General features: G+C 45.0%; 1 long non-coding RNA gene across 1 annotated transcript in view; it reads left to right on the plus strand.

The window, feature by feature from the left end:
* The first annotated feature begins 4134 nt into the window (after positions 1 to 4134).
* LOC132521105 (uncharacterized) overlaps positions 4135 to 26601 on the plus strand; it is an 83785-nt gene continuing 61318 nt past the window's right edge. The window contains exon 1 of the long non-coding RNA XR_009540734.1: positions 4135 to 4223. This is a non-coding gene — a long non-coding RNA (uncharacterized LOC132521105). The remainder of the gene's footprint in view (positions 4224 to 26601) is intronic.

Raw genomic sequence — 26601 nt, forward strand, 5'->3', positions numbered from 1 at the left:
TCTGGGTTCTCTAAAGGTGTCAGACAAACAGCGATAATGAAACATCCTCTAAAATCTGGAACATTACCACTCCCAGGACCCAGTCTCCAACCCAGATCTGACCCCCGAAATCCCTTTCTCCTCACCCACACTCCAGACTCCCAATAGCTGCTTTGCTTGAGGGAAGGTTTTCTTAAAACTGCAGGTTGAGCTGCCAGTTCTGACGCACAGGCAGGCAGCAGGCTGTGCACTCAGAGCAAAGAAAGATCTTTTTTGAGGCTTGAGAATATCAATATGCGGCTGCTTTGCTAAAATGCTTTCTGTCTCACAGAGAAATCTGCTTGCCTTGAGCTAGCCTCCAGTTTCTTGTTAAGATCTAATTTTAGAGCTAATTTGGGTTCCATTAGTATATGGTTCTGTTGCAAATCTGACATTAACATTGGCGGCTTGAGGAGAAACAAAGGGAGGAAAAGCCTTTTACCCTAACTGCAGCGATGCGGGCACATATGGTGTCATTTTTCAAGGAACAGATTTTTGTCTTTCTTGCCATTTCAGAGCTGTTTCCCTCTGAAATTACCAGCTCTAATTTAATGCAGAACATGTCTGGATGTCACTGCAGAGATCTAGTTAAACTGAGAGAGCTGGCAGGTCCCACAAATTTGCAAAAACAGCATTCATTTGCACAGTATAATGTCTCCCAAGTCCATGCTCGCAGACTGGGAATCAGCCACCAGCGAGTGTGGGCTCTGCCCCTAGAATGAGAGCCCTTGAATTGTTCTGTGTCTGAGGCTGGGACCCTGATTCCCCAAACCTTTGTGAGGGGAGGTTACGGCGTTTCCCATTTCACCCCGTGGCTAGCTGCCCACGTGCTGGGGCCCACATGGCTTTAACTGAGATCTGTGAATCCAACTATGGTAATAGCAGGGAAGACTTGAGACTTGCTCTCTAATCTGAGTTCTGCCCATAGCTGGCTGGATGACCCTGTTCCCTGAGGCTCAGTGCCTCACTTGTAAAACGAGGGAATTCTGGGATTCTCTGATATCTAAGCTCAATAGCCTGTAATAGTAACTTGTATTTATCTAACTTTTTACATTTTTCTGAGAACTTTCATGTTTGTTATGTCCCGTGATGGTCATAACGTCCTGTGGGGCAGACATTCCTGTCTTGCACTTGGGAAATTCTGACTCAGAGAAGTGAGGAAACTTGCCCAAGGTCACACAGCTGGTAAGAGGGAGAGCTGGGACTCCAACCCAGTTGGCCTCACTCCCAGTTCAAGGCTCTCAGAAGTCAGCAGATGGAATCAGATAATAAGCTTTAAATACTGTAACTCATCACCAGGGGCCATCTTAGAGAGCAGATAGCCGTGCCCAACAGGGCTACATTGTTCAAACTTTTCAAATGTGGGAAGATTGAACAATAACTTGAGAAATTATATTCTTGCTTTGAGACATGCAGTATCATGAATGAGCACCCAGAAGGGGCTGAAATGTAGTAGGAAAAGTACCAGAATTGGTTCCAGTCTTGGCTCTGTCTCAAGTTTCTGTGTGACTTAAACAAGTACCTTGGCCTCTATGAGACTCAGTTTCTAAATGAGGCAGGTGGATAGGATGCTTTCCAAAGTAACTTCCCTTTGGATAGGTCTATGGTTCTATGGCAAAAGGTTCAATGCCAAAACCAAACAGCATAGCAGCAGGCGTAAGACTTTTGGTTAGGGAGAGCCCTCTATGCCCAAGACATCCAAACTCTATAAAAACAAAATGATCCAGGAAGTTAAAAAGTGAAGCCGATATAAAGAGTGAACAAAGCAGGTTACTTCTGTAAGTGACTAAGCAAATGTGAAAACAGGGGTTAGAAACTCCTGCAGGAGCCAGCCAAGTTAATAACGAGAGAGGCAGGCACAGTACAGGACAATAGGCAGTGGTGGGGACTGCAGTAAACTGGCAAGCACTACCTGACTAAAGGGAACGGTGACTACTGAGCTCCAACCAAGTTTTGCCAAGCAGGAATGTAGACGCAGTGCAGACAATATTCCAGCTTCTCAAGAGAACTGGAGATCTGAATATTCATGTGAAATAGCCTAATTTTTAAACATTGGCAACAAATCCAAAGACTTAAAACCTTTCATGACAAATGTGTCTGCTAGCCATATGCTGCCCAAAAGCACCAGTTTGTTAATTCTGTGTTAACATCTGAGTTTGTGTCTATCTTTGCCTTAAACAATTCCAGAGGGCCTGTTTCCTGGCCTTACTTGGGAGCATGCTGCAGTAGTGACCTGCCTGTACCATTTCAAGTCAACAATACTTTTCATCCCACAAATCCCATTTTCCTGTCCACAGCCTTTCAGGCTGGACCTCTGACAGGGGCCAGCACGCACGCCCGGTTCCTGCTCTGCCTGCCTGAAAATAACCTTCTCCAGAAAGACAACAGTGGGAGGGGAAAAGAGTGATTTGGCCTTGCTAGTAGGGTAAAACAGACATTATATTTTTTTCCTGCCACCATTTCTACTTTATTGGATCACATAACCATTTTTATTGTTAATTTAGGTACAAATTAATTGCCGTCCAAATGAATGAAAACACAGATGAACGCTCTCACCATTACTTGACACTTACATGGCAATTACTCAGCTTCGTAATCCAATATAGCGAATATTAGTGCAGCCGTGGTGCATCCTTTGGCCCAACGCACTGCTAATGGGAAGAATGGATGTCCCTGGAGATCCCCTAACAATCTGAGCAAACCTGGGAGGAAGGTGTTGTCGACCCCAGAGGCTTCGTGTGTACCTGTCTCCTCTTTCCAAGTGTAACTGAATAAAGGCATTAGAGGATTTGATGGTATTTTCACGTCCCTTGTTATTCCTCTGAGGGGTTTCTTATCACACCTGTGATTTTGTATATATTTAATCTCTTCAGAGCCACAGGTGAAACATCAGTCCTGGAAAGCATGTTGATAGGACTCCTGTCCAGGCAGCACCAGAGGCCCCCAGCCTGGGTGTGAGGGCCCTGCTATGTATGCCTGTAATCCCAGTACTGGCCTCATTGGGGTCCTGATCACACTGAGCTGGAACTGTCCAGTTACTTGGCTCAGCTTCCCCCAAATGGACTACAGGTACCTTGAAAGCAGGGACAGCATCTTACCCGTCTTTGTACCCCTGCTCGGGGCATGGTGCTTGGTATTGGTGTGGACAGTGATGGTCAGAAACGAAAAAAAAATAAAGCTTGGTGAGCCCCTCACTTTATCTGTCTGCAGCACCTTCTCAGTGTATCCTCTCTACACGGTACCACACACAAGTAATTTCCTCCTTTGTGTCATAGGCTTTTGTAATTTCCTGCCTAATTTTGTCATCTTTCATATAACAGTGAAAATAAAAACATCCATCTAGAAATATCTCCTTGATTTCCATTTGCCAAATCAATCTCATCTCCCCCTACCAAATAAAAGGTCGTTACTTCTTGATCAAATGAAAAGATATTGTATGAATAATGGAATTATACTGTATAAAAATTTTATTAAGACAGGAGGAAAGTCCCTTAGTGGACAGCAGTCAATACCAGACTCTAGATTAAATCTGACAAATATTCTTTTCCTTGCCCTTGAGACAGTTGCACTGGAACTTGTTTTGAAGTTTTTATGATGAAATTTTAGATTCTCATCACAGAGAACTGAAGGTAAAGAGTTCCATTACTAGTTTTCTCTAACCACTATAGCCATTTGAGAGCCTGTTTAGAGTTGAGAGAATTTCTGAGTCACTTGCAAGAAATTTTCTTTGTCTGCATACTTTACATTCCAATAGAAGAGCTCTTAACTTTTCGTCAAAAGTGGTTTAAAGCATCAGCTGTAAGCCAATTATAATGACTTTTTTGTAGTTGTTCTTGATTTTCTTACAGAGGATAGCTGCACAGATTTGTGTTCAATAGACGTTTTCAAGTTTGTACTCTGTATAGAGCTTAGCATAGTACCTTACACTTGATCAATGTTTGTTGAATGACTAGGTGAATGAATGAATGATTAGATGGATATCTCTTACACAGAGGTGACAAAACATTCATTTATCCTAGAGAGTTCTTCCTTTGATGATGCTAATAGAACTCATAGATTTAGACTAATAGAATGTCAAAGATAAAACAATCTGGTTCGGTATTTTTTCACTTTTCAGATTACAAAAGCAAGGTTCAGAGAACCCCAAGATCACTTGGAACCCTCAAGAGGAATTTCAGGAAATTGTACCAAATATGAACCCTAAGGTAAGCATGGGTTCCCATGGCAACAGAACATGGGCTATTTCATTACTTTCTGCTCTCTTTACATTTGTGCAATTCTCAGAAACTAGCTGGGATTCAGAAGTACATGAAAGACTAGTTCATCAAAACTCTTAAATACTTCTTGGATCTTTTTATCCACTAGTTACTATGGAGTGGAGTTCGGTATTCGGTGGATCAGAACATTCAGAGGGGTCTATTACCAATGCAAGGAGAGTGGAAAGAACTCTGGGTCCTGAGTCAGATGGGGCCCAGGCCCCAGCTCTGGAGCTATAGATCCTGAGGTGAATCAGGTCACCAAGCCCTGCCCTAACCCCTAAAGTAGAAGTGATAGCCACTGTTCCACCTTCCTCACTGGAGCTTGGAAGAGCCAATGAGAGAACAGATGTGAAAACGTTTTAGAACTTGTAAAGCATGCACTGTTCTCGATGTGTCCCTAGGGACAGAGTAACCAAGCAGATCCTTTGGAGCATGGGGGTGGAGGGCAACCCCGGGGTACTGTGCCTCCCTGCTCAAGAACTAAGAAATATAGGAAATTCACCTTCTGAGAGTCAAACCAGTGGTTCCCAACTTTTTCTGGTATAAACCCTCCTTTTTATCATCAAAATCTTCCCCAGACCCGCTCCCACATGATATTTGTACTTACAGTATTTGTCGATTAAGAAAATACATACTGACCAAAAGCTATTATGAGTTATGTCCACTGTTTAATTGCTACATTGTATTAATAATTTTGACAAATACTGGTACTAGATTAAAGCAAACTGTGTTAGTTATTCAACCACCAAGCACTCACAGATTAGTTGGCTTCTCAAAAGACTTCCCTCTGCTCTCAAATCAGGAAATCCTGCATTGAACAGTGAAATGTAAATATAATGAACAGGTCAGAGGCAAGTAATACAATCATCTTAAGTGGACTCTGGCCCCAGGCTGAAGTCAGACTTTACCGATGACATTAACATATCCAAAGAAACAAGGTGTTGTTTACAAGAAGACTTGGTTGCCAGTGGAAGCCAGAGGAGGTAGCTCCACTCAGATGAGGCAGCACCCTTGCAGCCCTGCCCGGGAAGATGTGCACTGACCTAGAGACTCAGTCTCAGGTCCTGGTGGAACAACTCCTTCTGTTCCACTCCAGGCTCAACTGAGTATCCTTGCTGCCAGCTGAGAGCAGCTGGACATCCTGACTGTTGTATTTCATTGCAGATGAATGTCTTGGCTGTAGATCATATAGCCATCCTAAGAGCTTGGGTAAGCTGAGACCAGCCCCGAGCAATGGCTGACAGGGCTGAACCTGGCCCTGAGGCCTGTGAGTAGTCTTGGGGCAGCCACCCTATTGGTCCTCACTTGGAGCATATCTTCTTTTTTCATTACCGCAAGCCATGATTTCTCAACCTCAGCACTACTGACATTTTGGATCCAATACTGCTTTGTCGTGGAGTGCTGTTTTGTGCATTGTAGTATGTTGAGCAGCATCCCTGGCTGCTCCCTAATATACAGCAGTAGCATCCTGCCCCTGCCCCTGCCCCCCCCACCCCGAGTTGTGACAACCAAAACTGTCTGCAGACATTGCCAAATATTCCTAGGCCAGGGGGAATGATGCCCCTGTTCCCCCGCCCAGTTGAGAACCACTGGCATGAACCATTCTAGTTAAATGTCTACAGGATGCAACCACATGGGGTTCTTCTCAAAGACTAGCTCATTCCCAAATTACAGTACCTTCAATTTATATACAGTGTCACCTTTATCCAAAAGATGTTAGAATTCTTAAAAAATCACTTTCAAGGAGCTTGTGTTAATTCAGAAATATGGTCAAGCTCCACTTCACTATAATGCAAAGGAAATAGGGATTCTGGCAGCTGAGTGAACTGAAACTTCCCTCTGATGCCCTGGTGATTCTAGGTCATTCTTCGGAACATCAACTGCTCCTTTTTTAAAAGTGTAATAGGGATGGATTGTGCTGACTAGGGGAGTCCCTGTAAGGTGTTGATATTTTGTTGATTTTAAAAATAAATCCTTGATTTGTTTGTTTGGTTTTTTTTTTGCGGTACGCGGGCCTCTCACTGCCGCGGCCTCTCCTGTTGCGGAGCACAGGCTCCGGACGCGCAGGCTCAGCGGCCATGGCTCACGGGCCCAGCCGCTCCACGGCATGTGGGATCTTCCCGGACCGGGGCACGAACCCATGTCCCCTGCATCGGCAGGCGGACTCTCAACCACTGCGCCACCAGGGAAGCCCCCTTGATTGGTTTTTGATTTCTTATTATTTACCTCTTCCTTCTTAAAACAGTACAAAAAAAGACATTTCAATTACCTGAGAAATTCAATTAGTTTTGTGCACTAAATTGAGGATTTTTGCTAAAATGGTTCCAGATTTCCCTAAATAATTCTTCCACTGGAAATTCCTTCTTCTGAGAAGAGCATTCTCACCACAGTCAAACCCTTCAGCAGCATAGAGTTCATCACTGCTCCTACTTACACAGAGAAATTTCCACCTAGTTCCATTCAGGAGTGGGGTTTTCCCCCTTGGCCTCATCCCTGCTCCCCAGGCCATCATTTGCTGTTCCAGGCCTTATAAGCACTGAGAGCTGGTGCCCAGTGAGGGTTCACACTGAGCCCCACGCTGAATGCCTCCACGGGCTCCCTTCTTCCCCCGCCCCTCCCCCATTTCAAGGACTCAGGTGTTTTCCCTCCTCTCATCCCCGCCCAGCTGCCTCTTCCTGCCTCCCCAAGCTCAGTTCTGTCTAGTCGGGGAGAAGAAAATCTGGTTCCACAAGCACTCTCTGAGCTTTTGTGTCTAAACCCAGGTTCTGTGGTTTCCATATTTATTTATTGTTTCACTTATATATTTATATTTTTTTCAGATTATTTTCTATTATAGGTTATTACAAGATATTGAATATAATTCCCTGTGTTATATGGTAAATCCTTGTTTTTTTTTTATTTTATGTATAATAGTGTGTATCTGTTAATCCCATACTCCTAATTTATCCCTCTCCCACCTCCCTTTTCCCTTTGGTAACCATAAGTTTGTTTTCTATGTCCGTGGATTTTTTTCTCTTTTGTACATAGATTCATTTGTATTATTTTTTAGATTCCACATATAAGTGATATCATATTATATTTGTCTTTCTCTGCCTAACTTACTTCACTTAGTATGATATTCTTTAGGTCTATCCATGTTGCTGCAAATGGCAATATTTCATTCTATTTTATGGCTGAGTAATATTCCATTGTATATATACGTATATATATATATATACACATCTTCTTAAGCCAATCACCTGTTGATGGGCACTTGGGTTGCTTCCATGTCTTGGCTGTTGTAAATAGTGCTGCTATGAACATTGGGGTGCATGTACCTTTTCGAATTAGATTTTCTTTCATCTTTTCTGGATATATGCCCAGGAGTGGGATTGCTGGATCATATGGTAGCTCTATTTTTATTTTTTTAAGTACCCTCCATACTGTTTTCTATAGTGGTTGCACCAATTTACACTCCCACCAGCAGTGTAGGAGGGTTCCCTTTTCTCCACACCTTCTCCAGCATTTATTATTTGTAGACTTTTTTGATGATAGCCATTCTGACTGGTGTGAGGTGATACCTCATTGTGATTTATTTTTTTTTTGATTTGCACTTCTCTGATAATTAGCGATGTTGAGCATCTTTTTACATGCCTGTTGGCCGTCTATGTTTCTTCTTTGGAGAAATGTCTATTTCAGTCTTCTGCCCATTTTTGGTTGGGTTGGTTTTTTTTGATATTGAATTGTATGCGCTTGTGTGTATTTCTCTCAGTGTGGACTAGAGTGCCCTTGTGTACCAGTGAGAAGCAGAGCAAAAGGGAAATATACAGGTTACCTCTTGGAGATGTAACCCTGTCTTGTGTCTTACCAACTATTTGAGACAGAAATGAAGATGAAAAGGGGTAATGATCAAGGCAGCCCTGCACAGGAAGCCCGTTCCCATGCAAGCTACGTAGAGACTCAGGATGGCTGGGGCCTTGAACTCCATTTTTTTTTTTTTTTTTTTTTTTGCTGCACCACGTGGCTTGTGGGTTCTTAGTTCCCCAACCAGGGATCGAAACTGTGACCCCTACAGTGGAAGCACGGCATCCTAACCACTGGACTGCCGGGGAATTCCCCAATCTTTTAGTCTTTTCCTGCTGGGGAAAAGGGGAAAAAAAACCCTGCTTGGGGTTAAAGAGAGCCTCTTTGGGGTCCCTGAGTTATAAAGGTAGAGGTTCTGAGTTTGAGACCTTGCAAATCACCCCCAGCGAGAAGCCTGCTGGGAGGAGGAAGTGCAAGCAGGCTAGCCCTCACTCAAGGAGACCCCTCTAATGAGAGATGGGGAACCCATCGCAGTGGCAGCTGTTCTCCACCTGGCCAAGGCCTCCCATGACAAGCAGGAAAATAGGGGAACCTGGTCTAACTGTGAGGCAGGGGGTAAGATAAAGGCTTGCCTTACAAGTGCCCTTCTCTCTTCCCCAGCAGGGTGGGCTGGGTGCCAGCAGACACCCAGCAGCTGCTGCCTGCCCTATGGTGCCTTTGTGCACAAGACACATACTGTAGTCTTTGTGTGGAAAAGCCCCACCCAGGGCACCTGACACTGAAAGTGAAGCACCCATGGTATTTCAGCCTGGCTCAGCTGCTCAGCTGGGTGCCTTCAGACTGGTACAGACTGCACGGTCTTTCCTGCTGTGGCCCTGCTCACCCCAGTGAGAAGTAAGGAGACCCAATTTATGAAGCCTACTGGATGCCAGATACTACACACACACACACACACACACACACACACACACACACACACAATTTCATTTAATCACCTCAACCATCATGTGAAGTAGGCATTTTTATCCCCATTATAAAGATGAGGTAACTAAGGCTTAGCAAGGTTAAGCAACTTGCCCCAAATCACCCAGCTAGGAAGACTTTTTTTTGAGTCTTCACAGAAAGGAACTGATCTGGAGGCTGTGAACAGCCTGCTGTTTCCCACTGCTGCTCTCCCTGGGAAATTGTGGATAAGCAGTGACCCAGGCAATGAAGGACTAAGAATCACACTGAGGACATAAGAGATTTCACCTGCCTCCTCAGACAGGAACGCAGGAAAGGGCTTTGCCTGGGAAGGTCTGTTAGGGCAGTTCTCAGAGTGAGGCAGGACCGGCCACCTAGCATCTCCTGAGAAAAATCACTGCTCTCTTCAGAAATGCAAATTTTTTGAGATTAAAAAAAAGAATCTCAAATTTGCTTCTCATCTGTAATTTTATAATGACCACCCTATTTCCTAGTTGACATATGCAGCAATAAAATAGCTGGAAGGTCAGTCAGGGGCATCAAGGGGTGGCGGGGAGGAAAGTTGGGGAATTTCGTGTCCTTCTCTGAATCAAGTGTGGGGTAGAAAGGAACCCCAAGAGGGAGGAGAGGTGGTAGCAGCTGCAAAGGAAAGACCACGCTCCCTGGGTCTGTAGGAGGAAAGCGGTCCCCAGAGAGAGCAAAAGGGGGGCAGGGGATGTCGGGGGTGGTCCTCTGCAGGGCACCGTGCGTGTCCATCTCCGCCGTAGGCCTGCAGCGCTGAGTGTGAAGAGCTGTGCTGAGCCCTGCATCCGGTCGGAAGTACAAGCCTGCAGCTCCTGGCTCGGGATGCTGCAGCTGCTCGGGGATCTGCACAATCAGAATTCTCCTAGCGCTTCGTGCCCGCAGGAATCTAGTCACGTGGTGGACGTGGTGCCTGGAGCTGGGGGTCAATGAGAGCTCAGTCTGCGAGAAAAAGCGTTCATTCCCTCTGAAAAAGCATTCCTTCCCTCTGAGACATATCCTGCTTCACTATGCACTGCTGGGCTTTTCCTCACAGGAAACCTCACCACCTGCGGGAAGAGGCTCCGGCCGGTGACCCAGGCCAGGTTGCTGGGCTCCCCCCGCACGCGCGAGTCTCAGGCGCATGCGTGGTGAGCCGGGACGAAGGGAAGCACTTTCCCTTCAGACTAGGATTTTTTTTTTTATCAGAGGCTCGTTATTGGTACCTCCATCTCCTTTAATTCATTTTCCTCTCTACCACAAGGCTGACTTCTCACCAAGCTAGGATCTCATTCCTGAATAACTGTAGGGCGAGAGCTTTAGAGAGATCATTTCCCTCCTCCCCTACCCCTTTGCCAAGGATCTGTAATTAATTAAGAGGGCTAAAGCTTTCATTCGAATTTCCTGAGTCAAAACCAAGGCTTTGTTATTTCTGGGTTGCGGTGGGGGGGGGGGGGTCGAAGAAGGAGCAGATTTACCTCTCTTCGACTTCCTCCAGGTCTCTTGATGGGAAGGCATTTCGTAGTCATTTAGGCTCACATCGGTGATGTAAATCTTCTAGATACTCTCCCTCCAGCCCACTCAATCCCCCTCTGCCGAATGACATGCTGGACCCAAGATCTCGCCCAATTTGAGCCTCCCCAGATCCAGCTTGTTCTTATTATCAATGAACCTCCCTCCACACCCAGGACCAACAATTCCCTACTTTCAGAGGGAATTTGGTTCCTCCCTGTTGTTTTCCATTTTGTTTTGTGCTGCTGCTTTTTGTCCTTCCTCAAAAAACCCCTCATTCCTGTCAGAGACCTGTCAGAAATCACTTCTGTCCTATGTAATGGGCACAGATGTCTTGTCAGAAATCCGGGCTCTCCTATCAGCAATCCCTGTTTTCCTGTCAGAAATCACTGTTGTGGTCAGGAATCACCCCTCTTCCTTTAAAAATCACTGTTCTGAGAAAAATCACCACTCTTCAGAAATCCTTGTTCTCTTGTCAGAAATGCACTAATATCCTGTCAGAAGTCAACATTTTCTGTCAGAAATCCCTGTTTTCCTGTCATAAACCATTGCTCTCCTGTCAAAAATCCCTGCTCTCCTGTCAGAAATTCCAGCTCTTCTGACAGAGATCCCTGTTTGTTGTCAGAAGTCATTACTTTCCCACTGGAAATCGCTGCTCCTTGCCTGATCCTTCTGTCCACAGAATATTCAGAATTGTTTGTCACACTTTGACATTGATAGCTTTCCTGTGACTTCCATCCTGCTGGCTGTTCACACCTGTTTTGCTTCATCTCTTGAAGCTCAGCGCTGGGTCCGGAAGCAGCCTGGGCCAGGGGGAACTGCACTGGGGCATCCACGGTCTCATGTGCCCCTCTTGGCTGATTACAGACAAGTCATTTTTGCTTGCTGGGCCTTTTCCTCATCTCTTTGTTAGGGATGATAATATCACCATTCTGCCTGCTTCACAAGGTTATTTACTTTATTTATTTATTTAAAAATTAATTTTTATTGGAGTATGGTTGCTTTACAATGTTGTGTCGGCCTCCCCTGCATAACAAAATGAATCAGCCGTACACATACAGATATCCCCTCCCTATGTATAAAATTGACAACGGATGGGCACACATGGTATAGCACAGGGAACTCTACCTAAGGTTATGTACTTTAGATCAGTGACGGTTCTGACTTTCAGAAAGCCGCTACCTTATTCGAGCCAACATCTCTCTTCCTATAATTTTTGTTCACAGAGCAAGTCTAATACTTGTATGCCACAGCCTTTCAACTCACCTCTAAATCTTCTCTAACCCAATGGAAATGACCACAGTGCTCTAACATCCAGATGATACCTGCTCAGTTCCCTGTGTAACGTGGTTTCCAGACCTGTTGCCAGCCTGGCCACATACAACACCCCCCCGAAGACATGTTCTATCATAGTTTGTTTGGGTTTCCCTAAAAGTGTGGTCTGAGCAACTTAGGGGAAGCAGGATTACCACCTCTTTCCTTCTAAAACAGATTATTAATGTGGCCCAAGATTGCATTAGCTTTTGTATCATTTACCAAATAGAATCTTCCCAGCCAAAAGCTCCATTTGTTCAATAAGTCTTTTTTTTTCCCCATTAGAGGTTTGTAATTTTCTTTGAATAGATTTTTGCATGTCCTTTTAGGTTAAATGCAAAATACTTAATGTTTAGATTCTCTCTCTTTTTTCCATTGTATTTCTTTCTAGTCCTCAACACTGGAATCTAGAAATGGTATTGATTTAATTTGAATCTTATAATCTGCAATGTTGCTGAACAGATTTGTCATTTCTACTAATATTTCTAGATTCTCTGTCTCTTTCTTGGAGGGCATGTCCATTCTCTCTTATAATGTGGAAACCTTTATTTATGGGAAGACACAGCAGTACTCCAAGCTGTAGCATTTTTTTTTTTCCCTAGGAAACACTAAAAATGGGTGACAGCACCCTCTTCAGCAGGAGTGTTGCTGGCTATACCTAAAAGAGTATATCGTAGTACAAGGAAATGAGGACGACATTATTAGATGGGTAATCTTTAATTAATTCTGATTTCTATTTTTAAAAGTAAATCATTCAATAACTTTGGTAATTCAACCATTAATAGCAACAAATTACTTACCACATACTTCACAACTGAGCACCAATCACACCAAAGTTGGGATGATGATTAAAACAGGCTTTTCACTGAACTGTACACTTTTAGAATGGTGAATTTTAAAGTATGATTTTTTTCCAAAAAAAAAATCAGGAAAAATTAAAAGCATAGGCTGTGGAGACAAATATTTTGAATTTATATCCCATCTCTGCCTCTAACAGGCCCCGTGGCCTTGGGCAATTACTTAATTTCTGTAAGTCTCAGTTTCAACCTATGTAAAATGGGATTATGAATTGCTCCTCCTCCATTCCCCTGATAAAAGACCCTCTCCTCCCCCATATGGAGATATGGAGTGGCCAAAGTATCTCATTTTCCTAGATATAATGATAAGTGCAGATGTGCTCACATAACCCAAAGAGCATCCGTTGAGGTCTTGAAGAGGGCTCATGTGGATGTCAGGTCAGAATAGGGCTCTTTCCTTCTGAAATTATAAACTGTAAGGCTCATGGGAGTCACAGCTACTGGGGCTCATCTTTTCTATCACATGGAAAGAATATAGTAGAGAGTGAAGCTTACACAGAGGAGGTGGAAGGAGAGAGAACTTTTTGATAATATCGTGTGAGCACATGGATCCAGCCTACCCAGAAACTAGACAGCTCCTGGTATTTTCGTTCATATGTGCCAATAATTCCCTTTTTTCTTTAGCTTGTATGAGTTGGGTTTCTGTCGTGAGCAACCCAAAGAGGCCTAACATAGAAGTCTATTTGATAAGGCTGCTGTGAGAATTGTTTGTGGTAACACATGTAAAGCACCCAGTGCTTTTATAGAACATGTACTCAAAAATTGAAACTTACCGTTATCATCGTGATCATCAATATGCAATAGATAGGGACGGTTTTGTGTCTGCTTTGTCCCCTGCAGTAGCTAAGACAGTACTAAGTATAAAGAGTTCAATAAACATATCCTTAGCAAGAAATTTATATCTTTCCCTTAATATGGAATTTAAACATGAATTAATCAGAATTTTTCTCTGCTTTCTAGTCTTAGGAGATAGAGACAAATCAACAAAATGGAAGAGTGCTGAACTGGGGAGCAAAAGACCAAGGTTCCAGTTCTGACAATGTTTTTCACATACTGAGTGCCCTTCCCCTCTCTGGGCCTTGGTTTCTCCATTTGTCAAGTTAGGCTACTGGGGCTAGATGATGTTAGTCCCTTATGAGCTCTAAACCTGAGATTTAAGAAAAAAGAGCAGGGAATTCTTTTAACACCCCATGATTTCTGAGGGTTAAAACAAATTCAATCTCACACACCCTTTTTGCATCCCTCAGTGATACATGATCAGGGAAGTTGCGGTACTTGCTGATGACCACTTGCAAGATTCTGTGATTTTGTGTAGGAAGATGCGAGGAGGTTCAGTACTCTTCACTCGCTAACATAGAAACGTTGCAAAATGCATTTTAGAATGATTTTCAGCCACATGGCCTGAAATATAATTTAATATCCAGAAAAATATCAATGGAAACAATATGTTTCATTCATCAAGCATTCATTTAGGCCTTCTAGACACATACTGTGCCAAGTACCAGGGAAACATAGGATCTAAGACCCAGTTCCTGAGGTCAAGGAGAGCAAATCTTGCAAGGCTGTTTCCTGAATGTCTCGTTCATCAAGATTTCACTGGAGTTCAGATGCAAATAGAGATTTTGCTAACCTGGGTGTCCACTGTGTGCCAGGCACTGGGTAGACAAGTTTGTGTACATCGTCTGTCACTGAGCTATAACTTTCCTGCACTTCCACCTCCCAGAAACACTGCTCTGGCTGAGGCCAGAGACAAGAGCCATGGTGACTGATCCTCCCTTCACAAGGAGGCCCTGACCCTCCCAGCCTCGTCCTCTCTCATCCTGGCTGTCTGATCAGAAATGAAGCTTCACTCTGTAGTGGAGCCTGGAGCTGTGGTATGTACAGCCATCTGAAGCCCTCACTTTGTGGAAGATGTGAGACATCAATTTTTACTGAAGTATTGGGGGGGCATAATTTTTTATGTTAAAATAAGTATTGATAGATCATGGAACAAATTTAAGATTCATTCATTTTTTTCCAAAAAATATTTATTGAATGCATACTGTGTGCCAGGCCTTGTCCTAAGCCCTGAGGATTGAAAGATAAATATACAGTACACAGTAAAAAAAAAAAAAAAATCCCTGCCCTCATGGGGCTCACCCTCTAGTAGAAGGAAATAGACCAAAACACAAAACAAAACAAAAACCACCCCATAATATTTCAGATGCTGACAAGGTCTATGGAGAAAAGTAGAGCAGAGAAGCGGACTTCAAAACAATGTCCAATTTGCAGAGGATTGCTTCAGGCTTCACCGTCTGATTCCTTGGGGCTCCTCCTTGCCTCGGCTACAAGGTTGCCTGGGCAAGGGATGGGGGTTGAGAGTTGAGGGTTGGTGGGGATAAGCAGGAGATGAGCTGGCCTAAGAGATGCATCTTGCGCATATCGACGCAAGGAGAGTTGATGTGGAGGGAAGGGAGGCACCCAGTGGTGCCTCATGGCCCAGAACCCACACCCTATGGGACCCCAGTCAGGGCTTGAGCAGACTTCTGTCTCCATATTTCTACCTCACTCAGCATGATCCCCACTCGAGTTTCTCGGAAGCCCAGATGGCTGCTCTGGGGAATTTCCTTCAGTTGCTCCCTCACTTTCACTCGTCAAACTTCATCAGCAATTCCCCAGGCTCTGCCCCAAGCCCTTGCTCTTTTGGCCAAAGGCAGCCCTGCTCTGTCACCATCCCACCTCCTATGCCTACAGAGGTTTCCAGTGTGCTGAACACTCTCCTGGTCACACACGGTGGTGGTTTCTCATGCCTCACTCTTACAGGGCAGAGAGAAGGAGGCAAATCAGAGGAGTCGAGCTTGATGAGCAGCGGGGTGGGGGAACGGTCCTGCCGCATAGGACAGACACTGCAAGCCAGTGCTTCTCAGCCTTGACGATGCCCCAAAGTCAGTCGTGTATGGACTTGTTAAAACAGAGACCTCTGGGCCCTGCCCCCAGAGTTTCTGATTCAGTAGGTCTGGGATGGAGCCCCAGAATCTGCGTGTCTGACAGGATCCAGGTGGCACTGGTGCTGCTGAAGCCGAGCGCACACTGAGATGCAGGGCTCTAGGCCAGCCGGTGAGGCATGCTGCGTCTGCCCTCTGCGCTCCAGCCTCCTCTTGGGCCCTTCCCTACCCTCTAATTTGTGGACCCTTTTCCCTCTCCACTTTCTTCCCTTCCCTGGCCATCTGATTTTCTCTCTCACTCTAAAAAATGCCCTTTGGAGTGTGATCTGAAAAAAAATTCTACTAAGTTGCAAATGGCTGGCCATAACTATCATCCCTTCCAGGAATATTTGAATTTTGAAAGTCAAATAAACTCCAAAGCTAAATAAATAAAACTCTGATGGTGGAGTTCAGGGATCAGCTAGTGAATAGTGGCTGTGTTTGGAGGCTTAGAGCCTCTGAAACTGTGTAGGTGGCAACTCATCTTACCTCCCGCTGGGTGCCTCTGGGGGAATGGCTCTCGCCCAGCCTGGCTAAGAATTGAAATTCTATGTCCCTCTTCTCCAGAAGCAGTGAGGCAAAGATGCCACTGCGGAAGAGGAGAACAACTACCAGCAATAATTAAATCCCTCAAGGAGACAGGATTCTCAGTGTCTTTTGTCTTTTGGGAGTGTCTCTTGCTTTGGTGGAAAGAAAGAAAATCTGTTTTGACAGGCTCTGCTTCTCCTGCTGAGAGAGCCCCCTATGTAGTTGTAACAGGGCCTGGGTCTTTCTTTGAAAAATAAATTGACCAGAATTTTAAAAAGTAAGGTCATGGCCCCTGCCCCAGGTTTAGAAAGAAAGAGTGGGCAGGCTTAGAAGATGTGGGGAGGGCTTCCTGAAGAAGAGGCTGGAAAAGAAGGTGCGTGGAAGGAGGTCAGCCGTGGCCAAACTGCTCATCTGTCCAGAATCTCACCCCTGGGTGCTTGCCCTCCAATCCAAGAGACGTCTCTTGGCCTCACTGCCTCTCGTCCTTCTCCTGAGAAGCAGTCATTTCCCAGAGAGAGTGGGAATTCTGGCAGAGAAGGAGCAGAAAGGAGGAGCAGGGTCTTTGGTGGGCCATAGCGGGTCGTCCCTCCAAGCTGACTTGACGAGGGCAGCCATGTGGCAAGGTGGGCAGGCATCAGCCCAGGAGCCAGAGACCTAGTTTCTTGTTCTTGGGTGGCCTGGCTCAAGTAATTGTTTCTCCACCGCCCACTGAAGAGTTCATTGAGATGATCTTTAATATCCCTTCAGCCCCTGAAATTCCACTACCTCTTCTCCCATCACCATCCGCCGTGAGAGGTGCTTCAGGGAAGAGTTAGTGCATGTGGACCCACTAGTCAGTGCATGGATGACAGTCACTTTTTTCATCTCTTCTCTTGGCCTCAGATGGAATTACACAGAAGGACGTGTCTGCTGCAAAGCGTTTCTCTGATCTGTCTTCAATGGCTATTTCTGAAGCCACATTACACACTGGGAAACCTCCCCATTTTCTCCCCTGTGCTCCCCTTCTTACCATTCTTGTCGGTTTTGCACAAGGAACTCTGCGGCGATCCCAACTGCCCTTGTCTGCCCCTGAGAAATACTGTTCCATGGTGTCCTTGAGGGCTCAGGTTGGAAGAAGCAACCAGAGTATGATTTTGTTTCATGACATGTAACTTTGGTAACATGCCTATGTAAGTGTGTGTGTGTGTGACACAAAGACTTAGGCTGGAGGCATTATAACCTGGCAGTGAGCTCAGGTTTTGGAGTCATACACACCAAGGTTTAAATCCTGCCTCTGCCACTTATTAGTTGCATGACCTCAATCAAACTGCCAAACTTTTCTAAGCCTCAGTTTACTTATATGCAAATTGATTATATGCACCCCAGGAGTTTTCTGGGGACTTTCTGCCTCTCCAAGCATAAAATTTGTTTCAGAGTTAATTAGAAGGTTCCATCAGTGTCGTGAGCATGCATCCTTTCTGGTGGATAGTAGCACTTCTTTCTACTGATGCTACCTCATTGGGGGCCACCATCCTGTACCCCTGAAGACACCTGGAATCCTAAGCCATAGTCCCCCAGATAGGCTGTGACATTCAAGAGGCAGCTGAGTGGAAGAGGCCCCTCTTCTCCTGGCCCGCTGGCCCTTCAGCCCCCATAAGATCACACACAAGGCACAGGCAGATTTCCTTCCTGAAGGATTAGGCCATCTTCAGAGAGTAGGAAAAGAACCTAGAGCACTAGTTTATTTGGACTTTTTCCTGAAGCTCACAAGGAAAGACTTTGATCTTCTTAAGGAGGGCCCTTGGATGCCCCAACTCCCATGGACCTCAAGGCACACTGTCATCTTTGGTCTGTACAAGTCCCTGCTCCTGTGTTCATTCCCTTTTTCCTCTGTGCACACCTCCCATTCTCCTTCCCTTATAGGCAACCATGGATTTAGCCTATATCTTTTTGTGTATTTCCTGTGTTGTGTTTTTATTTTATGTAAATGGTGCTGTGTCACATGCACATTCTTTTTCTCCCTTCTTCCCCCCGCACTGTGCTTTTAAAATCTGTGTGCGCTGCTCTGTGCACTTCAAGCCGGCTTTCCCCTCTCTCCCTCCACAGTGGACTCTGGGTGACCTTCAACTTCCTTGCCACAGATAACAACGCTGCACTGAGCTTCCTCTGACAGCAGTTTCTCCTTCTCCTGACCTGACTCACGTGCTCTCAGATTTGTCAACGCCATCTCTAATCTCTGAGTCCAGAACACATAAAGCATGCTCTCTCTGGGTCCTTGTTACCGTGAAGACCCCGGTAACACCCAGGTGGCAGAGAAATGAGCATTGATATTTGTGCTCCCTTATCTCATAGAGCCCTCGGGGAGGATGCTCTAGACCTGTGGTCCTAGACAATAGGAGCCTCTTATGTGAGTTTTCGTATCAGGCCTATTTCTTCTTTCAACTGGTTGACTGTTTAAAGAAAGCTCAGAAACAGTAGAGTCTAAACCCATAATGAAAACATCCTTCGTTAGAAATGTATTTATCTTGTCCTTGGGATCATGCTCAGGAGAGTTTGGTTTCTTTTGGGGTGGGGGAAGTAGGGGTTTGGGGAGGCACAGGGAGTCTTGCTGGCATCTCAGAAGAGCTACACTTGATGTTCATGGCTGCTCTGGGATCCTCTGGGGAAGGGCAGTGGCCTCAATTAAATTCTTTCATCAGAAATTCCTTTCTACTCAAGAAAGTCTCAGTGATTTGCCAATTCCTTCCAGAGCCTTAACAGGATTAAATACTGTTCACTGAATGGTGTCTATTATTACTGGGCAAAGTTTCATAGACTTCCTGACTTTTTTTAATCCTTTTATCCTTCTTCTTTACTCTGGCTACTTCTTCAGTCAAACTGCCTCTTCTTGGGGTTCCAGAGGTGCTGCACGAGACTCAAGGGGCACAGTACAGGAGCCTTCACCGCGCCCCCCCCCCCCCCGCCCCAGCCCTGCCTCCATAGCCCTGGGCTATTGGCTTGTATGGCCCCGATACTGGCTTGACTTATGGCCTCAGTGTTCTTGTTAAAAAAAAAAAAGGAGAGTGTTGGAGAGTTGAGGCTTTCTGGCTCTTGTGTCTCTGATTTTACGAAGGTTTCGGTATTCCTTGGCATTTCTAACATGTAGCAACTTCTGCCTTCTCCCTCCCCACACCAGCAATGACTCCCAAACCTCAAACTGCTGTGACCACAGCCCTTGGGACCCCAGTTCTCCATCATTCCCTCCTGCCTCTCTGAGGCAGGAGCCCCCAGCCCTCTCTGAGGCCCTTCTCCATTTCTTACCTCTTTCTCCCTGCTCATTCTCATATTCCTTTTCTCAAGGAATTCCCATCCTTCTGTACTCTCCCTCATTGAAATGACAGTTGAAGGCATGCAGGGTTTCTCCCTTTTTTCCCCAACCCTCCCTATGGTCCCACAATCCCCCCAGGGGTTCTTGTCAGGTAAGTGGAACCTGGGTGTACTTTGAAGGCCCTAGAATCTTTATCTTAGAATCATCCCAGATTCTTGAGGCTCCTCTGGATCAGGAATAATCTGGGCTACCCTAGAGCTCTCACTGTCATGCCAGGATCTCAGGCTACCCCAAGATCCTCTATGCTTCCCCAGACATGTTTCATAGGCGAGGAGAAGACAGGGACCAGCAAATCTCCCCCATGGAAGACTGACATGCTTCTTGACCTTTCCCCAGTCACATCAAGCCCATGGGGATTTACTGTCTTCTAAGAGAGTTGGGCTACCAGCTCTGCTTCAGACTCATTCATGCATTCTTTCATGTATCACTCATTCATCTGACACCGGGGAAATAGCTCAAGGCTGCTGAGATGGATACACTGCAGAGCCCTGGGCCTCCAGAGCTCACAGTCAACGGGGACACACAGATGGTAATGGATGGAGACTTGCAGACAGGTTCCACCCCCTTCTACCACACATGGTTCTTTCTCCTGAAGAGTGGGGACCAGAGGACAGGTTGGGGCTGGGGAGAGTTTGACTGAAGCTCTAATTTACCTAAGTTATCATCACTCAACTGCAAGGTTGCTCACAAGTACATTCGTTCCCCTAGACACAGTGGCATACACAAGAGAGCATGAAAATCAATAGGATAAAAAAGGCAGAGGATTTTGCAGTGATAAATAGGCATGTTTATCAACTTGCCCTTCTGTTGGAGTTTTCTCCTTGCCTTCCTTTTCTCTAAATTTGTCTGCAGTTCACAGGGGAGGGTAGGAAGCTGGAAGACAGCCCTGAGAGGACTCATCTTAGCACACGTGGGGATCCTACTGTGGCTTTGTACAAGCCAAGCAGGAAGATGTGTTTTGTGCTTGATGGTACCAACTGAAGTACTCTTTCAAACTTGGTGTTATCTTGGAACCACGTCCATTTGCTAGATGTCAATTTTTGAAAGAGTTCTAAAGACACTCAATATTTTTTGGTGTCACTGGTAGTCATAACACTAGGCCATACTTTTATGAAGCTTCAGATAGAGAGCAAATACTCGATAAATATATGTAGTACAGTTGCAAGTCTGTACACACCACTCAGACATGAAGAGGAAATGCAGGATTTTTTCCATGACTGATCTAATCTTTCTCATGAATCCTGTCCCTGTTGTATAGTAAAGGGAGTAAAGATAATGGTAACTTGCCAATCAAGAGTAGCTCAGTCTGTTCCAGTTTTGAGAGGCTCATGGGGCTAAATGCTTAGAAGTTCTGATGTCTTTCTGCTCCCCCCGTCCCACCCAAAGGTGGTGGCAGTGGCCCTGGAGCTCTTGCTTGTCATGTGCTGGCCTCTAGGTCCTGTGGGTTCCTATTGCCAGCCAGGTGTCTGACGAGTTTCTGGCTTCCACAGAGACCTTGTGGTTCAGTCAGGGCCCAGGGTACCCTGCTGGCTCACACCCTCTGAGTCTCAGCCACTTTCCCCATCTGCCCTGAGGCCTTTGATGTGGGCTCACTCTGTCCCTTTCCCGGAGACCCCTGTCGGGCCCACTCACTTGTACCTCAGCTACCATCTCTATTTTCCAAGGGGCATATGGGGACTTAGGGGCCCTTCCATGGCTCCTAAGCCTGGAGTCAGGCCTGAAAGCACTAATGCTGGCCATTGTTTGAACTTTTCAGCTCTTAATGTGACCTCTTCCTGTTAGTATGGGGAACAAGCTGATTCCCTCACAGGGGACCACCATGGAATGAAAGGCTCATAAAAAATCTTTGCTTTTGGCTTTTCCCCAAAGCCATCTAGCATCTCCACCTGCCTGGATTCAAACTTGGGGGATAAGGTAAACTATAAACTTCCAACCTGATTAATTCCTTCCACAATTTTCATCTCTTTTCCTTCTCCAACTGCCCCCTGGAGCAGGAGGGGGAGGACCCCCACCACTTCATCTTATATCATATCCTCCAACTTCCATAGGGCAACACCTTCATAGCCTGGCCATCATGATGAAAGTAGGGCTCTTCTCTATGCTGTGGAAGGAGTTAGGAGGTGAGGCCCCCAGGCTTGGCCTTTGATATGGGAGTTGCCAAACAACCAGGAACTAAGGATAAAAATGCACTGTTTTACCATCCCCTAAATTTCTCCATTACATTTTATATTTACGTATGAGCCCTAGTCTTTCTCTAGATTAGCACTGTTGCTTAGGAAGACATAAATATTAGGCTGATAATATGTTTTTTAAATTATTAAAAGTCATCTATTGCTTGTAGATTTTTTGATGATGGCCATTCTGACCAGTGTGAGGTGATACCTCATGGTAGTTTTGATTTGCATATCTCTAATAATTAGTGATGTCGAGCATCTTTTCATGTGCCTCTTGGCCATCTGTATGTCTTCTCTGGAGAAATGTCTATTTAGATCTTCCGCCCATGTTTTGATTGGGTTGTTTGTTTTTTGATATTGAGCTGCATGAGCTGCTTGTATATTTTGGACATTAATCCTTTGTCAGTTGCTTCATTTGCAAATATTTTCTCCCTTTCTGAGGGTTGTCTTTTCATCTTGTTTATGGTTTCCTTTGCTGTGCAAAAGCTTTTAACTTTAATTAGGTCCCATTTGGGTTTTTTTGTTTTTATTTTCATTACTCTAGGAGGTGGGTCATTTCAAAAAGACACATGTACCCCAAAGTTCATTGCAGCATTGTTTACAATAGCCAGGACATGGAAGCAGCCTAAATGTCCATCGGCAGATGAGTGGATAAAGAAGATGTGGTACATATATACAGTGGAATATTACTCAGCCATAAAAAGGAATGAAATGGGGTCATTTGTAGAGATGTGGATGGACCTAGAGTCTGTCATACAGAGTGAAGTAAGTCAGAAAGAGAAAAACAAATATTGTATATTAACGCATACATGTGGACTCTAGAAAAATGGTACAGCTGAACCCATTTGCAGGGCAGGAATAGAGACGCAGACATAGAGAATGGGTGGGGTGGACACGGGGTGGGGGTAGGGAGGGTGGGATGAATGGGGAGATTAGGATTGACATATATACACTACCATGTGTAAAATAGATAACTAGTGGGAACGTGCTGTATAGCACAGGGAGCTCAGCTCGGTGCTCTGTGATGACCTAGATGGGTGGGATGGTGGGGGTGGGAGGGAGGGGATATAGGTATATGTATGGCTGATTCACTTCATTGTACAGCAGACACTAACACAACATTGTAAAGCAATTATACTCCAATTAAAAAAAAAAACAACCTTGTTCTTTGGCCTTAGACAAATCACTCAATTTTAAAGTTACATTATTCCTCATAAGAAAAGAAAACGGAGGGACACACTACAAAACACCTAACCAGTACTCAAAACTGTCAGCGTCATGAAAAAAAAAGAAAAGTGGGAAACTATCATAGACCAGAGGAGAGTAAGGAGACATAAGGACCAAACACAATGTGGTTTCCTGTCTCAGATTATGGAACAGAAAAAGGACACGAGTGGAAGAACTCGTGAAATCTGAATAAACTCTGAAATTTAGTTAAAAATAAAATAAAATAAGGGCTTCCCCGGTGGCGAAGTGGTTGGTAGTCCGCCTGCCGATTCAGGGGACGTGGGTTCGTGCCCCGGTCCGGGAGGATCCCACATGCCGCGGAGCGACTGGGCCTGTGAGCCATGGCTGCTGGGCCTGCGCGTCCGGAGCCTGTGCTCTGCAGCGGGAGAGGCCACAGCAGTGAGCGGGCCGAACCACAAAAAAAAAAACATAAATAAAATAAAATAAAAAGTCATCATGCTGGGGAAGGGGGAGGAAAATAACAAGACATGGTCTCTGACTGGAAGGAATGATGACAAATGTAAATAAGTAACTGACCTGCAACAGGAATTTGTAAGTGCTTGAGGGGTGCGGTGCAACGGCCAAAGCAAGAGGGTTTGCAGAGGACTTGGTGTGCCTTGGACATGATGCAAGTAGAAGGGCGTTGAGGTCACAGATGACTAAGCTCTCAAGACTGGATTCAGGAATATGGAGGTTTTTGAGGAGGATCTGGTTCCATTTTGTACCCTGTGCTGCTAGAACTATACTTCCGATTGCTGAGCACACACTAGACCTGGTTTCTGGGTGCTTTCTGGAGTTTAGTGCACCTCATGGGCTGCTGCATGAATTTGTGCTCTATGTGCCTGACCGGGTTCTAATTAGACACTAAGTTTGTAGCGAAACTTGACTCTTTCAGAGTTTGCCCAAGGGAAACAAATGCCTTCTGAAAATGGGGCTAGCCCGTGGAATGTCTCCAGAGGTTACATCTCCTTTTCCCTAGCAAACTGATCCCCTAGCCACCCTCACCATTGCCAGCAGCAGCAATAGCTACAGCTACAACTATCATGGATTATGGAGAGACAACAGAGTTCCATGCCAAGGAGGGTCCAGGATGCGAGATGATACACTCTTTAGGAGTTGATAGTGAGGCTGGGAGGCTCTGGGCACTCGGGGGCACATTAATGCAGCAAATATTTATTAGGCGCCTCTATATACTAGGCTTTGTTCTAGGCATTGAGAATAGAGTGGTGAGAGAGACACAGGAAAGTGCTCTGATCCACATTACATTCATAGATAATGTAAAAAAGAAATAAGTAAAAAACTATAAACCAGAACTATAAAAATATCAGAGACTAGTAAGTACTACACAAAATATGGAATTAGAGTGATAGGCTGAAGAGAAGTGGGTGGTCTCTTTGGAGGAGCTGGTCAGGGAAGTTCAGCAAAATGTGTAATACTTCTTGTGGGTATCTGAATTGAACACAAACGGCCCTATAATTATTACTGGAGTAAATTGTGTTAATTGTCTCCACATGCCCTGGAGCATTTATATGTATTATTTCTGACATCTACAGTTTATTAAGTATAGCAATAATTTAATAACAGGCCACACATCTTGTTTTCTTCTAAGCTTTATTAGATTGGATTAAGATAGTTTTGTCTACTTCTAGTGGAAGTGGAGGGAGTGAGTGAAAGAGATTGCTTCTTTGGCCCAAACTGCAAATAAGTCTTACAACCTTGCATAGAGAGCAATTTCCATGAAGAAAAAAATGGGGGAAGCAATCAATTCATTAAAGGCTGACTCAGAGGGGAGGAAATGGAGACATTGGATACAGGGAATATGGACCATAAGTTGTGAGCAATCTTCTCATTTATAGTTGATGGGAACATTATACCTCCTTGCAAGTTTTTCATTTCACAGAGCTAATGATCAGTCATGGGTCATTTCCCCCTAAAAACCTCTTATTTTCTCTGAAAGGATCCTTAAGAATGCACAAGGCTCAGAAACTAAGAAAGAAAGTCTAATGGTAACACCCTAAAACAATGAGAATATCAGCCATTGTAAGGTTTCTGAGACTTTACAGAAAGAATCACCAATAAAAGAATAAGCAAGCCCAGGGAAAAGGTCAGCTCATGCCAGTTTGGAGACAGGCTTAGCACTGAGTGGGCAGATGCAGCCATCTCATCTCCCAGGGAGGACCACTAACTAATTAGCTCTGCTCCGTGATTTAAAGCACTATTGATTTGTCCATGACATTAGTGGAAATAGTATTTGAATCTAGGCATTTTGACTTCAGAGTGTCCATAACCATATGTTAAACTGCTCCCTGGAAGTGGTCGGCGGCACGTGGAGGGAGGAGGAGGAGAGAGAGAGATGAGGCATGTACCCTAAAGATTCAGATATAAGAGACAGTAGAGGAACTACCCTGGTGGCGCAGTGGTTAAGAATCCGCCTGTCAATCCAGGGGACACGGGTTTGAGCCCTGCTCCGGGAAGATCCCACGTGCCGCAGAGCAAGCCCGGGCACCACAACTACTGAGCCTGTGCTCTAGAGCCCGTGAGCCACAACTACTGAGCCCACGTGCCACAACTACTGAAGCCCACGCGCCCAGAGCCTGTGCTCTGCAACAGGAGAAGCACCGCAATGAGAAGCCCATGCACCGCAATGAAGAGTAGCCCCCGCTCACCGCAACTAGAGAAAGCCCACGTGCAGCAACAAAGACCCAGCGCAGCCAAAAATTAATTAATTAATTAATTTTTAAAAAATAGACAATACAGCTCGAAAGAGATTCAGAGAGACAAGCCAGGCTGGCTCTCATCAGTTTTGCCATTTCTGGCATCATTCTTTTTGAAGCCTGGCCTCACTTCCTGTCTTTGGGTTCCACCAGATCCCTCTATTTCTAATCACTTTTCTTTTTTGCTTAAGCCAGTTTGAATGGGTTCTGTTCATTGCAACCAAATGATCTCTGACTCAATAAATTAAATTAGGAGGGAACATTTTCCAGCAGGGGGTCTGAAATTAGAATTGTGTGTTATGTTAATCAGCTAGAGAAGTATGTGAGAAATGTTTTAATTTGCTCTTTCTTAAATTCACACAGTATACTAAGCAGGGATGATCTAACTGCTTTAATAACTAAGATTAAATGTCATACAAAAGTATAATTTATAAAAGGGAGTACAGGGAATTCCCTGGTTGTCCAGTGGTTAGGACTCTGTGCTTTCACTGCCGAGGATGCGGGTTCAATCCCTGATCTGGGAACTAAGATCCCACAAGCCGCACAGCTGTGGCCAAAAAATTTTTTTAAAATAGAAAAGGGAGTACAATCTCTGCCCAGTGACTGGGGATTAGTACAATCATGGCTTCACTTCCACCTGGTGGAGTGGAATTTAAATTACAGGGATAGCTTTTTGGAATGGCAGTAAAACCAAGTAGCAATCAGTCAGAAGAATGGTTAGAGTTGATGCATTCTTTTTAAAAGAAAAATAAATTTATTTATTTATTTATTTATTTATGGCTGCATTGGGTCTTTGTTGCTGCGCGCAGGCTTTCTCTAGTTGAGGTGAGTAGGGGCTACTCTTTGTTGCGGTGCACGGCCTTCTCATTGTGGTGCTTCTCTTGTTGTGGAGCACAGGCTCTGGGCGCACAGGCTTCAGTAGTTGTGGCACATGGGCTCAGTA

The sequence above is a fragment of the Lagenorhynchus albirostris genome, chromosome 5, assembly GCF_949774975.1.
Source record: "Lagenorhynchus albirostris chromosome 5, mLagAlb1.1, whole genome shotgun sequence".
NCBI classification, from domain to species: domain Eukaryota; kingdom Metazoa; phylum Chordata; class Mammalia; order Artiodactyla; family Delphinidae; genus Lagenorhynchus; species Lagenorhynchus albirostris.